General features: G+C 49.3%; 2 protein-coding genes across 2 annotated transcripts in view; one reads left to right on the top strand and one right to left on the bottom strand.

The window, feature by feature from the left end:
* Window positions 1-12709, bottom strand: part of LOC140116870 (uncharacterized) — a 401113-nt gene that overhangs the window by 171273 nt on the left and 217131 nt on the right.
* Window positions 1-12709, top strand: part of LOC140119745 (uncharacterized) — a 41810-nt gene that overhangs the window by 2582 nt on the left and 26519 nt on the right. The gene's annotated exons all lie outside the window — the stretch shown is intronic.

Raw genomic sequence — 12709 nt, 5'->3', positions numbered from 1 at the left:
ATGCCCTGTAATAGCTCTTGGGCGGTGTGCCTTTTATCACCTAGGCTCAGCAGTTTGAGCACCGCCTGCTGTCGCTTAGCGACGGCACTGCTGCTGTGCCTAGAGCTACCGACTGATGGCGCCATGGCCACGGATGGTAATTCGGAGGAGGAGTAGGTGGAGGAGGGGTGGGAGGAGGAGGAGGCATAGTAGGCCTGAAAGACCTGGACCGAGGTAGGCCCCGCAATCCTCGGCGTCGGCAGTATATGACCAGCCGCAGGGTCAGACTCGGTCCCAGCCTCCACCAAGTTAACCCAATGTGCCGTCAGCGATATATAGTGGCCCTGCCCGGCAGCACTCGTCCACGTGTCCGTGGTCAGGTGGACCTTGTCAGAAACGGCGTTGGTCAGGGCACGGATGATGTTGTCTGACACGTGCTGATGCAGGGCTGGGACGGCACATCGGGAAAAGTAGTGGCGGCTGGGGACCGAATACCGAGGGGCGGCCACCGCCATGAGATTGCGAAAGGCCTCGGTCTCTACCAGCCTATAGGGCAGCATCTCCAGGCTAAGCAATCTGGAGATGTGGACATTAAGGGCTTGGGCGTGCGGGTGGGTTGCACTATATTTCCGTTTCCGCTCCAGCGTCTGGGGTATGGAGAGCTGAACGCTGGTGGATGCTGTGGAGGATCGTGGAGGCGAAGATGGGGTTTTTTTTTGCCAGGGTCCTGGGCAGGGGGCTGACTATCAGCTGAAACAGGGGAAGGAGCAGTGGTGTGCACGGCCGGAGGTGAACGGGCTTGGTGCCACTGAGTAGGGTGTTTAGCATTCATATGCCTGCGCATACTGGTGGTAGTTAAGCTATTAGTGGTGGAACCCCTGCTGATCCTGGTTTGGCAAAGGTTGCACACCACAGTCCGTCGGTCATCCGGTGTTTCCTTAAAGAACCTCCAGACTTCTGAAAATCTAGCCCTCGCCGCGGGAGCCCTCGCCACGGGAGCTTCACTACGTGACACATTTGGCGCTGATGCACCTGCTCTGGCCCTGCCTCCCCGTCTGGCCCCACCACTGCCTCTTCCAACCTGTTCTGGTCGAGGACTCTCCTCCGTCTCAGAAGCACTGTGTTCACCCGGCCTCTCAACCCAGCTTGGGTCTGTCACCTCATCATCCTCCGATCCCTCAGTCTGCTCCCCCCTCGGACTTCCTGCCCTGACAACAACTTCACCACTGTCTGACAACCGTGTCTCCTCATCGTCGGACACCTCTTTACACACTTCTTCCACTACATCAAGAAGGTCATCATCACCCACAGACTGCGACTGGTGGAAAACCTGGGCATCGGAAAATTGCTCAGCAGCAACCGGACAAGTGGTTTGTGACTGTGGGAAGGGTCCAGAAAACAGTTCCTCAGAGTATGCCGGTTCAAATGCCAAATTTTCCTGGGAGGGGGCAGACTGGGGGGGAGGAGGCTGAGGTGCAGGAGCTGGAGGAGTGCCGATTTCGGTGACATGGGTGGACTGCGTGGAAGACTGACTGGTGGACAAATTGCTCGAAGCATTGTCAGCAATCCACGACATCACCTGTTCGCACTGTTCTGGCCTCAACAGTGCTCTACCACGAGTCCCAGTAACTTCAGACATGAACCTAGGGAGTGTAGCTCTGCGGCGTTCCCCTGCTCCCTCATCAGCAGGTGGTGTCTCACCCCGCCCAGGACCACGGCCTCTGACCCCTGCAGTAGTTGGACGCCCACGTCCCCGCCCTCGTCCTCTACCCCTAGCCCTCGGGTTAAACATTTTGAAAATGAAAGTTAGAACTTTAATTTTTTTTTTAACTTTTTTTTGTGTTTTTTTGTGTTTTTTAGTTTTTAAATGCTATCCTATTGCTATGGCTATTTTCCAGCCAAGTATGAAAGCACACTGCTATGCCAGATGAGATGACGCTGAGTTATGAAAAAATAAATGTAAAATAAAAAGGAAATGGCAGACTGTGCCTAATTGAAATCCAACCCCTAATAAATTTTCCCACTTCGGTCTTTGCGATGGATATGTGCGTCACTAAGCGCTAAACACAGCGGTCGCAAGTCTCACTCCAAATTCCTGACAATTGGCTAGTATATGCACTGCAGCAAGGACAGCCACCAGCAGATCAACCAGAAATAAAATATATATAACGCTACTGTAGGCGTAAGTAAGCCGTTTGGATTCTCCTATGGCTATTTTCTAGCCAAGTATGAAAGCACACTGCTATGCCAGATGAGATGACACTGAGTTATGAAAAAAATAAACGTAAAATAAAAAGAAACTGGCAGACTGTGCCTAATTGAAATCAAACCCCTAATAAATTTTCCCACTTTGGTGTTTGAGATGGATATGTGTGTCACTAAGAGCTAAACACAACGGTAGCAAGTCCCCCTGCAAATTCCTCACAATATGGTACTAGCTGCACTACTAGTGCCAGCAAGCCCAGCCACAAGCAAACAAAAAAAAAAAAAGTATAACGTTATTGTAGCCCTAAGAAGGGCTGTTGGGTTCTTGTAGAATCACTCCTGCCTAACACTATTCTAATAGAACACCCTAACGCTTTCCCTGACCAGCAGCAGCTCTCTCCCTAGCGGCATCCAGACACAGAATGATCCGAGCAGCGCGGGCAGCGGCTAGTCTATCCCAGGGTCACCTGATCTGGCCAGCCAACCACTGCTATCGACGTGTAAGGGTACCACGTCATGCTGGGTGGAGTGCAGAGTCTCCTGGCTTGTGATTGGCTCTGTTTCTGGCCGCCAAAAAGCAAAACGGCGGGAGCTGCCATTTTCTCGAGCGGGCGAAGTATTCGTCCGAGCAACGAGCAGTTTCGAGTACGCTAATGCTCGATCGAGCATCAAGCTCGGACGAGTATGTTCGCTCATCTCTAGTTTCAACCAAAGAGAAATAATCGACCGACACAGCTCTCGATGGCGGCTAGATTACTAATCCCTTTGTTGTGGAAACAAGACGAGGCTCCCTCGTTAGAGGTTTGGAAAAATAAGGTTATGGAAATTTTCCCCTTAGAGAACCTTATATCCTGGGCAAGGGGAGAAAAATTCTTGAAGATATGGGATACATGGAGAAAATACCAGAAGAAGACAAAAAGAGGGTGAGAGGACATTGTTGAAAACGAGGTGAAGGATCCCCCCCTCCCTCTCCAGAACCACCACATTTAGAGACCGTTCAGAATTTGTGATTGGTTGTAAACATTTATTAAAACATGACTATACGGAGACAGCTCTGACCGTAGACCCAGGGTAGGGCTAAACTCTGTGAATATAAGACTACAGAATACTAATGATCCACAATGCACGACCTCTATGTGTACTGAGGGTATACATGATAAGATCGGAAAAAGCACCACCAATAGCTTTTGAAATGTAAATCGGATCAAGGAAATTCAGGATCTCTTAACCAAATGGCAACCTCTACATGTATCGTTGCTGGGTCGTATAGCGGCTGTCAAGATGTCTATTCTACCAAAGATACTGTATCTGTTCGAGACTCTGCCAGTGGCAGTCCCAATGGGGGTGCTGGGTAAATTGCAGTCTATGGGGGTCATTTACTAAGGGCCCGATTCGCGTTTTCCCGACGTGTTACCCGAATATTTCCGATTTGCGCCGCTTGTACATGAATTGCCCCGGGTTTTTGGCGCACGCGATCGGATTGTGGCGCATCGGGGCCGGCATGCGCGCGACAGAAATCGGGGGGGGCGTGGCCGAACGAAAACCCGACGTATTCGGAAAAACCGCCGCATTTAAAAACCGCAAATGTGTCGCTTGGGGAGCGCTCACCTTCACCTTCTATGGGATGGTGCATTCCGGGGCGTTAAGATTATTTTCGGCGCTGCAGCGCCACCTGGTGGACGGCGGAGGAACTACCATCTTAAATCCCAGCCGGACCCGAATCCTGTGCAGAGAACGCGCCGCTGGATCGCGAATGGGCCGGGTAAGTAAATGTGCCCCTATGTGTTTGAAATTCATATGGGGGGGCAGGAGCCATAGGATTTCTAAAACAGTGTTAACAGCGGGGGCTGCTAGCGGAGGACTAGCCCTTCCCGACTTTAAACTTTAAACTTTATTATTTAGCGACCCACCTCCGTCACATTGCCTCCTGGTCCACAATGCATGCCTATAATAGATGGACGGAGCTTGAAAAGCTATGGATGGCCCCACTACACCCAGCCACTTTAATATGGGGTCCCCCAGCGGTAGGTTCTACTCCGACATTACTAGGTCCCATGCAATTTACCCGAGACATCTGGTATAGGTGCAGGATACGCTTTCAGTTGGCCTCCATGCAATCACTCCTTACTCCGATATTATATACATCACATCTCCCAGATAGTCTCACTAGCAGTTACAGGCCCTGGATGCAAGCCGGCACTTTCCAAGTCCGGACCCTGCTGGATCCTCATACCAGGAGGGTGCTCCCACTGAGGGACCTCGTGGATAAACATCCGTGTCTGGTGGGGGCAGAATTCACTTATTTCCAGATTACACATTTTATCTCCTCCCTCTTAGGTCCTGAAGTCCCTCCTAGACCTACACCATTTGAATTGATTTGTTCGGAGGGTCCTTCTACTAAGGGCCTGATTTCCAGCCTATATTCTATACTTAACGAGCGGTCGAATATCTCCCACCCCTACATGACTAGGTGGGAAAAATGGTTAGGCAAATGCTTTACTCCTGAACAATGGCAGATTATTTGGGCAAGAGCTCGCCAATCATCTATTTGTACGCTATATAAAGAAAACCAACTTAAAATCTTGCTAAACTGGTATCGCACTCCTGAGCTTTTACATAAATTCTACCCATTAGTTCCTAATCTCTGTTGGAGGTGTGGAGGGTCGGATGCTACACTGTTTCATATTTTTTGGAGTTGCCCTGCCCTTCTACATTTTTGGCTGGAGGTTAGGTCCCTTGTTGGGGGGGTCCTCAAGGTACAAGTCCCACTGGACCCTGAAATTTATGTGCTTAATTTGTATCCTAGATCTCTCAAGGGTCCGAGTGCCAGGTTGTTCCTTCATATAGTAACAGCGGCGAAATGTTTGATCTCTTTGCATTGGAGACGCTCTGCGCCTCCATCATTACTGGAGCTATATGCACGTCTTAGAGATCTCCGATCGATGGAATATATTACTGCTGTACTTCGCCACACTAGTGAAAAATTTGAAAAAACCTGGACTCTATGGGACGAATATAACGCTAGATTGATTTCCTGATTACTAATGTTTGATTATGCTAATAGAGATGTTATCATAACTTTGCTATTGTACTGGAAATACTTGTTATATGTGACGAAAGTTAATGTGGTTCTATCTAGTTTTCTTTTTCTTTGTTCCACTGCCATAGAACCCTATATTGATTGAGGTTCTCATGTTTGCCTTACATGAAAAGCACCGATTGTATTGGTATTGTAAAAATTATGAAAAATTAAAATAAAGAGTTGAAAAAAAAAGAAAAAAAAAAAAAGAAATGTAAATCGCTCATTGTAAAAAATGTTTTAAAACGAGGCAACCTCAAATCTTTGTATGACCCAAGGCTGTCATAGTAACAGATGGTCCCTCCCCAAAGACTTTACGGGGAGCTTTTCCAGTGATAGAAGGGTTAACACCTGATCATGGGAGCTACCAGCGGGTGTTTGCTGCAAATGCTCACCAGCTCGTGAGCTCTCTCCAAACAGCCGCAGCTGTTGAGTGACGTAGCAAATGATGTTTAAAAAGTTTAGTAAAACCCTTAGTAAAGTCTCTTTAGGCAGCCTATCACACGCGCTAACTGCATGAAATTTCAACTCGCTGGGTAACTGTGTCCTCCTCCCATCTGTTATCCAGCAAACACCGGATACCAAGCTCCAGGCGTCTCTGCAGTCACATTCACCTCGGACTTCGTATAAAAGATGTGGCTGATGACTGGTACAAGCAGCAGCAATTTATTTATTAAATTATTTTATTCTGTTCCGTTATAAAGAATAACAGGATCATTATATAAGGTCTTATATCTTTTGTGTCACCCCCTCATCCTCATGGACTTTAAGCTCTTGTATCACCTCCTCATCCTCATAGATAGAGGAGCCATTACTACAGGTAAAGAGGGGAGGACACAGGAGCCATTACTACAGGTAATGAGAGGAGGACACAGGAGCCATTACTACAGGTAATGAGAGGAGGACACAGGAGCCGTTACTACAGGTAATGAGAGGAGGACACAGGAGCCATTACTACAGGTAATGAGGGGAGGACACAGGAGCCGTTACTACAGGTAATGAGAGGAGGACACAGGAGCCATTACTACAGGTAATGAGGGGAGGACACAGGAGCCGTTACTACAGGTAATGAGAGGAGGACAGAGGAGACATTACTACAGGTAATGAGGGGAGGACACAGGAGCCATTACTACAGGTAATGAGAGGAGGACACAGGAGCCATTACTACAGGTAATGAGAGGAGGACACAGGAGCCATTACTACAGGTAATGAGGGGAGGACAGAGGAGCCATTACTACAGGTAATGAGAGGAGGACACAGGAGCCATTACTACAGGTAATGAGGGGAGGACACAGGAGCCATTACTACAGGTAATGAGGGGAGGACACAGGAGCCATTACTAAAGGTAATGAGAGGAGGACAGAGGAGCCATTACTACAGGTAAAGAGGGGAGGACACAGGAGCCATTACTACAGGTAATGAGGGGAGGACACAGGAGCCATTACTACAGGTAAAGAGGGGAGGACACAGGAGCCATTACTACAGGTAAAGAGGGGAGGACACAGGAGCCATTACTACAGGTAAAGAGGGGAGGACACAGGAGCCATTACTACAGGTAAAGAGGGGAGGACACAGGAGCCATTACTACAGGTAATGAGGGGAGGACACAGGAGCCATTACTACAGGTAATGAGGGGAGGACACAGGAGCCATTACTACAGGTAATGAGAGGAGGACACAGGAGCCGTTACTACAGGTAATGAGAGGAGGACACAGGAGCCGTTACTACAGGTAATGAGAGGAGGACAGAGGAGCCATTACTACAGGTAATGAGAGGAGGACACAGGAACCATTACTACAGGTAATGAGGGGAGGACACAGGAGCCATTACTACAGGTAATGAGAGGAGGACACATGAGCCATTACTACAGGTAATGAGGGGAGGACACGGGAGCCATTACTACAGGTAATGAGAGGAGGACAGAGGAGCCATTACTACAGGTAATGAGAGGAGGACACAGGAGCCATTACTACAGGTAATGAGGGGAGGACACAGGAGCCATTACTACAGGTAATGAGAGGAGGACACAGGAGCCATTACTACAGGTAATGAGGGGAGGACAGAGGAGCCATTACTACAGGTAATGAGAGGAGGACACAGGAGCCATTACTACAGGTAATGAGGGGAGGACAGAGGAGCCATTACTACAGGTAATGAGGGGAGGACACAGGAGCCATTACTACAGGTAATGAGAGGAGGACACAGGAGCCATTACTACAGGTAATGAGGGGAGGACAGAGGAGCCATTACTACAGGTAATGAGGGGAGGACAGAGGAGCCATTACTACAGGTAATGAGAGGAGGACAGAGGAGCCATTACTACAGGTAATGAGGGGAGGACACAGGAGCCATTACTACAGGTAATGAGAGGAGGACACAGAAGCCATTACGACAGGTAATGAGGGGAGGACAGAGGAGCCATTACTACAGGTAATGAGGGGAGGACACAGGAGCCATTACTACAGGTAATGAAAGGAGGACACAGGAGCCATTACTACAGGTAATGAGAGGGGGACACAGGAGCCATTACTACAGGTAATGAAAGGAGGACACAGGAGCCATTACTACAGGTAATGAGAGGGGGACACAGGAGCCATTACTACAGGTAATGAGAGGAGGACACAGGAGCCATTACTACAGGTAATGAGGGGAGGACACAGGAGCCATTACTACAGGTAATGAGGGGAGGACAGAGGAGCCATTACTACAGGTAATGAGAGGAGGACACAGGAGCCTTTACTACAGGTAATGAGAGGAGGACACAGGAGCCATTACTACAGGTAATGAGGGGAGGACAGAGGAGCCATTACTACAGGTAATGAGAGGAGGACACAGGAGCCTTTACTACAGGTAATGAGAGGAGGACACAGGAGCCATTACTACAGGTAATGGGGGGAGGACACAGGAGCCATCACTACAGGTAATGAGGGGAGTACACAGGAGCCATTACTACAGGTAATGAGGGGAGGACACAGGAGCCATTACTACAGGTAATGAGGGGAGGACACAGGAGCCATTACTACAGGTAATGAGGGGAGGACAGAGGAGCCATTACTACAGGTAATGAGGGGAGGACAGAGGAGCCATTACTACAGGTAATGAGAGAAGGACACAGGAGCCATTACTACAGGTAATGAGGGGAGGACACAGGAGCCATTACTACAGGTAATGAGAGGAGGACACAGGAGCCATTACTACAGGTATTGAGGGGAGGACACAGGAGCCATTCCTACAGGTAATGAGGGGAGGACACAGGAGCCATTACTACAGGTAATGAGAGGAGGACACAGGAGCCATTACTACAGGTATTGAGGGGAGGACACAGGAGCCAATACTACAGGTAATGAGGGGAGGACACAGGAGCCATTACTACAGGTAATGTGGGGAGGACACAGGAGCCATTACTACAGGTAATGAGGGGAGGACACAGGAGCCATTACTACAGGTAATGAGGGGAGGACACAGGAGCCATTCCTACAGGTAATGAGGGGAGGACACAGGAGCCATTACTACAGGTAATGAGGGGAGGACACAGGAGCCATTACTACAGGTAATGAGGGGAGGACACAGGAGCCATTACTACAGGTAATGAGAGGAGGACACAGCAGCCATTACTACAGGTAATGAGGGGAGGACACAGGAGCCATTACTACAGGTAATGAGGGGAGGACACAGGAGCCATTACTACAGGTAACGAGAGGAGGACACAGGAGCCATTACTACAGGTAATGAGGGGAGGACACAGGAGCCATTACTACAGGTAATGAGAGGAGGACACAGGAGCCATTACTACAGGTAATGAGGGGAGGACAGAGGAGCCATTACTACAGGTAATGAGGGGAGGACACAGGGGCCATTACTACAGGTAATGAGGGGAGGACACAGGAGCCATTACTACAGGTAATGAGAGGAGGACACAGGAGCCATTACTACAGGCAATGAGAGGAGGACAGAGGAGCCATTACTACAGGTAATGAGAGGAGGACACGGGAGTCATTACTACAGGTAATGAGGGGAGGACAGAGGAGCCATTACTACAGGTAATGAGGGAAGGACACAGGAGCCATTACTACAGGTAATGAGAGGAGGACACAGGAGCCATTACTACAGGTAATGAGAGGAGGACACAGGAGCCATTACTACAGGTAATGAGGGGAGGACACAGGAGCCATTACTACAGGTAATGAGAGGAGGACACAGGAGCCATTACTACAGGTAATGAGAGGAGGACACAGGAGCCATTACTACAGGTAATGAGAGGAGGACACAGGAGCCATTACTACAGGTAATGAGAGGAGGACACAGGAGCCATTACTACAGGTAATGAGGGGAGGACACAGGAGCCATTACTACAGGTAATGAGAGGAGGACACAGGAGCCATTACTACAGGTAATGAGAGGAGGACACAGGAGCCATTACTACAGGTAATGAGGGGAGGACACAGGAGCCATTACTACAGGTAATGAGAGGAGGACACAGGAGCCATTACTACAGGCAATGAGAGGAGGACAGAGGAGCCATTACTACAGGTAATGAGAGGAGGACACGGGAGCCATTACTACAGGTAATGAGGGGAGGACAGAGGAGCCATTACTACAGGTAATGAGAGGAGGACAGAGGAGCCATTACTACAGGTAATGAGAGGAGGACAGAGGAGCCATTACTACAGGTAATGAGGGGAGGACACAGGAGCCATTACTACAGGTAATGAGGGGAGGACACAGGAGCCATTACTACAGGTAATGAGAGGAGGACACAGGAGCCATTACTACAGGTAATGAGGGGAGGACACAGGAGCCATTACTACAGGTAATGAGGGGAGGACACAGGAGCCATTACTACAGGTAATGAGGGGAGGACAGAGGAGCCATTACTACAGGTAATGAGAGGAGGACAGAGGAGCTATTACTACAGGTAATGAGGGGAGGACACGGGAGCCATTACTACAGGTAATGAGGGGAGGACACAGGAGCCATTACTACAGGTAATGAGAGGAGGACACAGGAGCCATTACTACAGGTAATGAGGGGAGAACAGAGGAGTCATTACTACAGGTAATGAGAGGAAGACACGGGAGCCATTACTACAGGTAATGAGGGGAGGACAGAGGAGCCATTACTACAGGTAATGAGAGGAGGACACAGGAGCCATTACTACAGGTAATGAGGGGAGGACAGAGGAGCCATTACTACAGGTAATGAGGGGAGGACACAGGAGCCATTACTACAGGTAATGAGAGGAGGACAGAGGAGCCATTACTACAGGTAATGAGAGGAGGACACAGGAGCCATTACTACAGGTAATGAGAGGAGGACACAGGAGCCATTACTACAGGTAATGAGGGGAGGCACAGGAGCCATTACTACAGGTAATGAGAGGAGGACACAGGAGCCATTACTACAGGTAATGAGAGGAGGACACAGGAGCCATTACTACAGGTAATGAGAGGAGGACACAGGAGCCATTACTACAGGTAATGAGGGGAGGACACGGGAGCCATTACTACAGGTAATGAGGGGAGGACACAGGAGCCATTACTACAGGTAATGAGAGGAGGACACGGGAGCCATTACTACAGGTAATGAGAGGAGGACACAGGAGCCATTACTACAGGTAATGAGAGGAGGACAGAGGAGCCATTACTACAGGTAATGAGGAGGACACAGGAGCCATTACTACAGGTAATGAGAGGAGGACACAGGAGCCATTACTACAGGTAATGAGAGGAGGACACAGGAGCCATTACTACAGGTAATGAGAGGAGGACACAGGAGCCATTACTACAGGTAATGAGAGGAGGACACAGGAGCCATTACTACAGGTAATGAGAGGAGGACACAGGAGACATTACTACAGGTAATGTGGGGAGGACACAGGAGCCATTACTACAGGTAATGAGGAGGACACAGGAGCCATTACTACAGGTAATGAGGGGAGGACAGAGGAGCCATTACTACAGGTAATGAGAGGAGGACACAGGAGCCATTACTACAGGTAATGAGAGGAGGACAGAGGAGCCATTACTACAGGTAATGAGAGGAGGACACAGGAGCCATTACTACAGGTAATGAGGGGAGGACACAGGAGCCATTACTACAGGTAATGAGAGGAGGACAGAGGAGCCATTACTACAGGTAATGAGAGGACACAGGAGCCATTACTACAGGTAATGAGAGGAGGACACAGGAGCCATTACTACAGGTAATGAGAGGAGGACACAGGAGCCATTACTACAGGCAATGAGAGGAGGACAGAGGAGCCATTACTACAGGTAATGAGAGGAGGACACGGGAGCCATTACTACAGGTAATGAGGGGAGGACAGAGGAGCCATTACTACAGGTAATGAGAGGAGGACAGAGGAGCCATTACTACAGGTAATGAGAGGAGGACAGAGGAGCCATTACTACAGGTAATGAGGGGAGGACACAGGAGCCATTACTACAGGTAATGAGGGGAGGACACAGGAGCCATTACTACAGGTAATGAGAGGAGGACACAGGAGCCATTACTACAGGTAATGAGGGGAGGACACAGGAGCCATTACTACAGGTAATGAGGGGAGGACACAGGAGCCATTACTACAGGTAATGAGGGGAGGACAGAGGAGCCATTACTACAGGTAATGAGAGGAGGACAGAGGAGCCATTACTACAGGTAATGAGAGGAGGACAGAGGAGCCATTACTACAGGTAATGAGGGGAGGACACAGGAGCCATTACTACAGGTAATGAGAGGAGGACAGAGGAGCCATTACTACAGGTAATGAGAGGAGGACACGGGAGCCATTACTACAGGTAATGAGAGGAGGACACAGGAGCCATTACTACAGGTAATGAGAGGAGGACACAGGAGCCATTACTACAGGTAATGAGGGGAGGACACAGGAGCCATTACTACAGGTAATGGGAGGAGGACAGAGGAGCCATTACTACAGGTAATGAGGGGAGGACACAGGAGCCATTACTACAGGTAATGAGAGGAGGACACGGGAGCCATTACTACAGGTAATGAGGGGAGGACACAGGAGCCATTACTACAGGTAATGAGAGGAGGACACAGGAGCCATTACTACAGGTAATGAGGGGAGAACAGAGGAGTCATTACTACAGGTAATGAGAGGAAGACACGGGAGCCATTACTACAGGTAATGAGGGGAGGACAGAGGAGCCATTACTACAGGTAATGAGAGGAGGACACAGGAGCCATTACTACAGGTAATGAGGGGAGGACACAGGAGCCATTACTACAGGTAATGAGGAGGACACAGGAGCCATTACTACAGGTAATGAGGGGAGGACAGAGGAGCCATTACTACAGGTAATGAGAGGAGGACACAGGAGCCATTACTACAGGTAATGAGAGGAGGACAGAGGAGCCATTACTACAGGTAATGAGAGGAGGACACAGGAGCCATTACTACAGGTAATGAGGGGAGGACACAGG

This window comes from Engystomops pustulosus, chromosome 2 (assembly GCF_040894005.1).
Source record: "Engystomops pustulosus chromosome 2, aEngPut4.maternal, whole genome shotgun sequence".
In the NCBI taxonomy this organism is placed as follows: domain Eukaryota; kingdom Metazoa; phylum Chordata; class Amphibia; order Anura; family Leptodactylidae; genus Engystomops; species Engystomops pustulosus.
The sequence above is the reverse complement of the archived record's forward strand: the minus strand, read 5'-3'. Positions and strand labels throughout refer to the sequence as shown.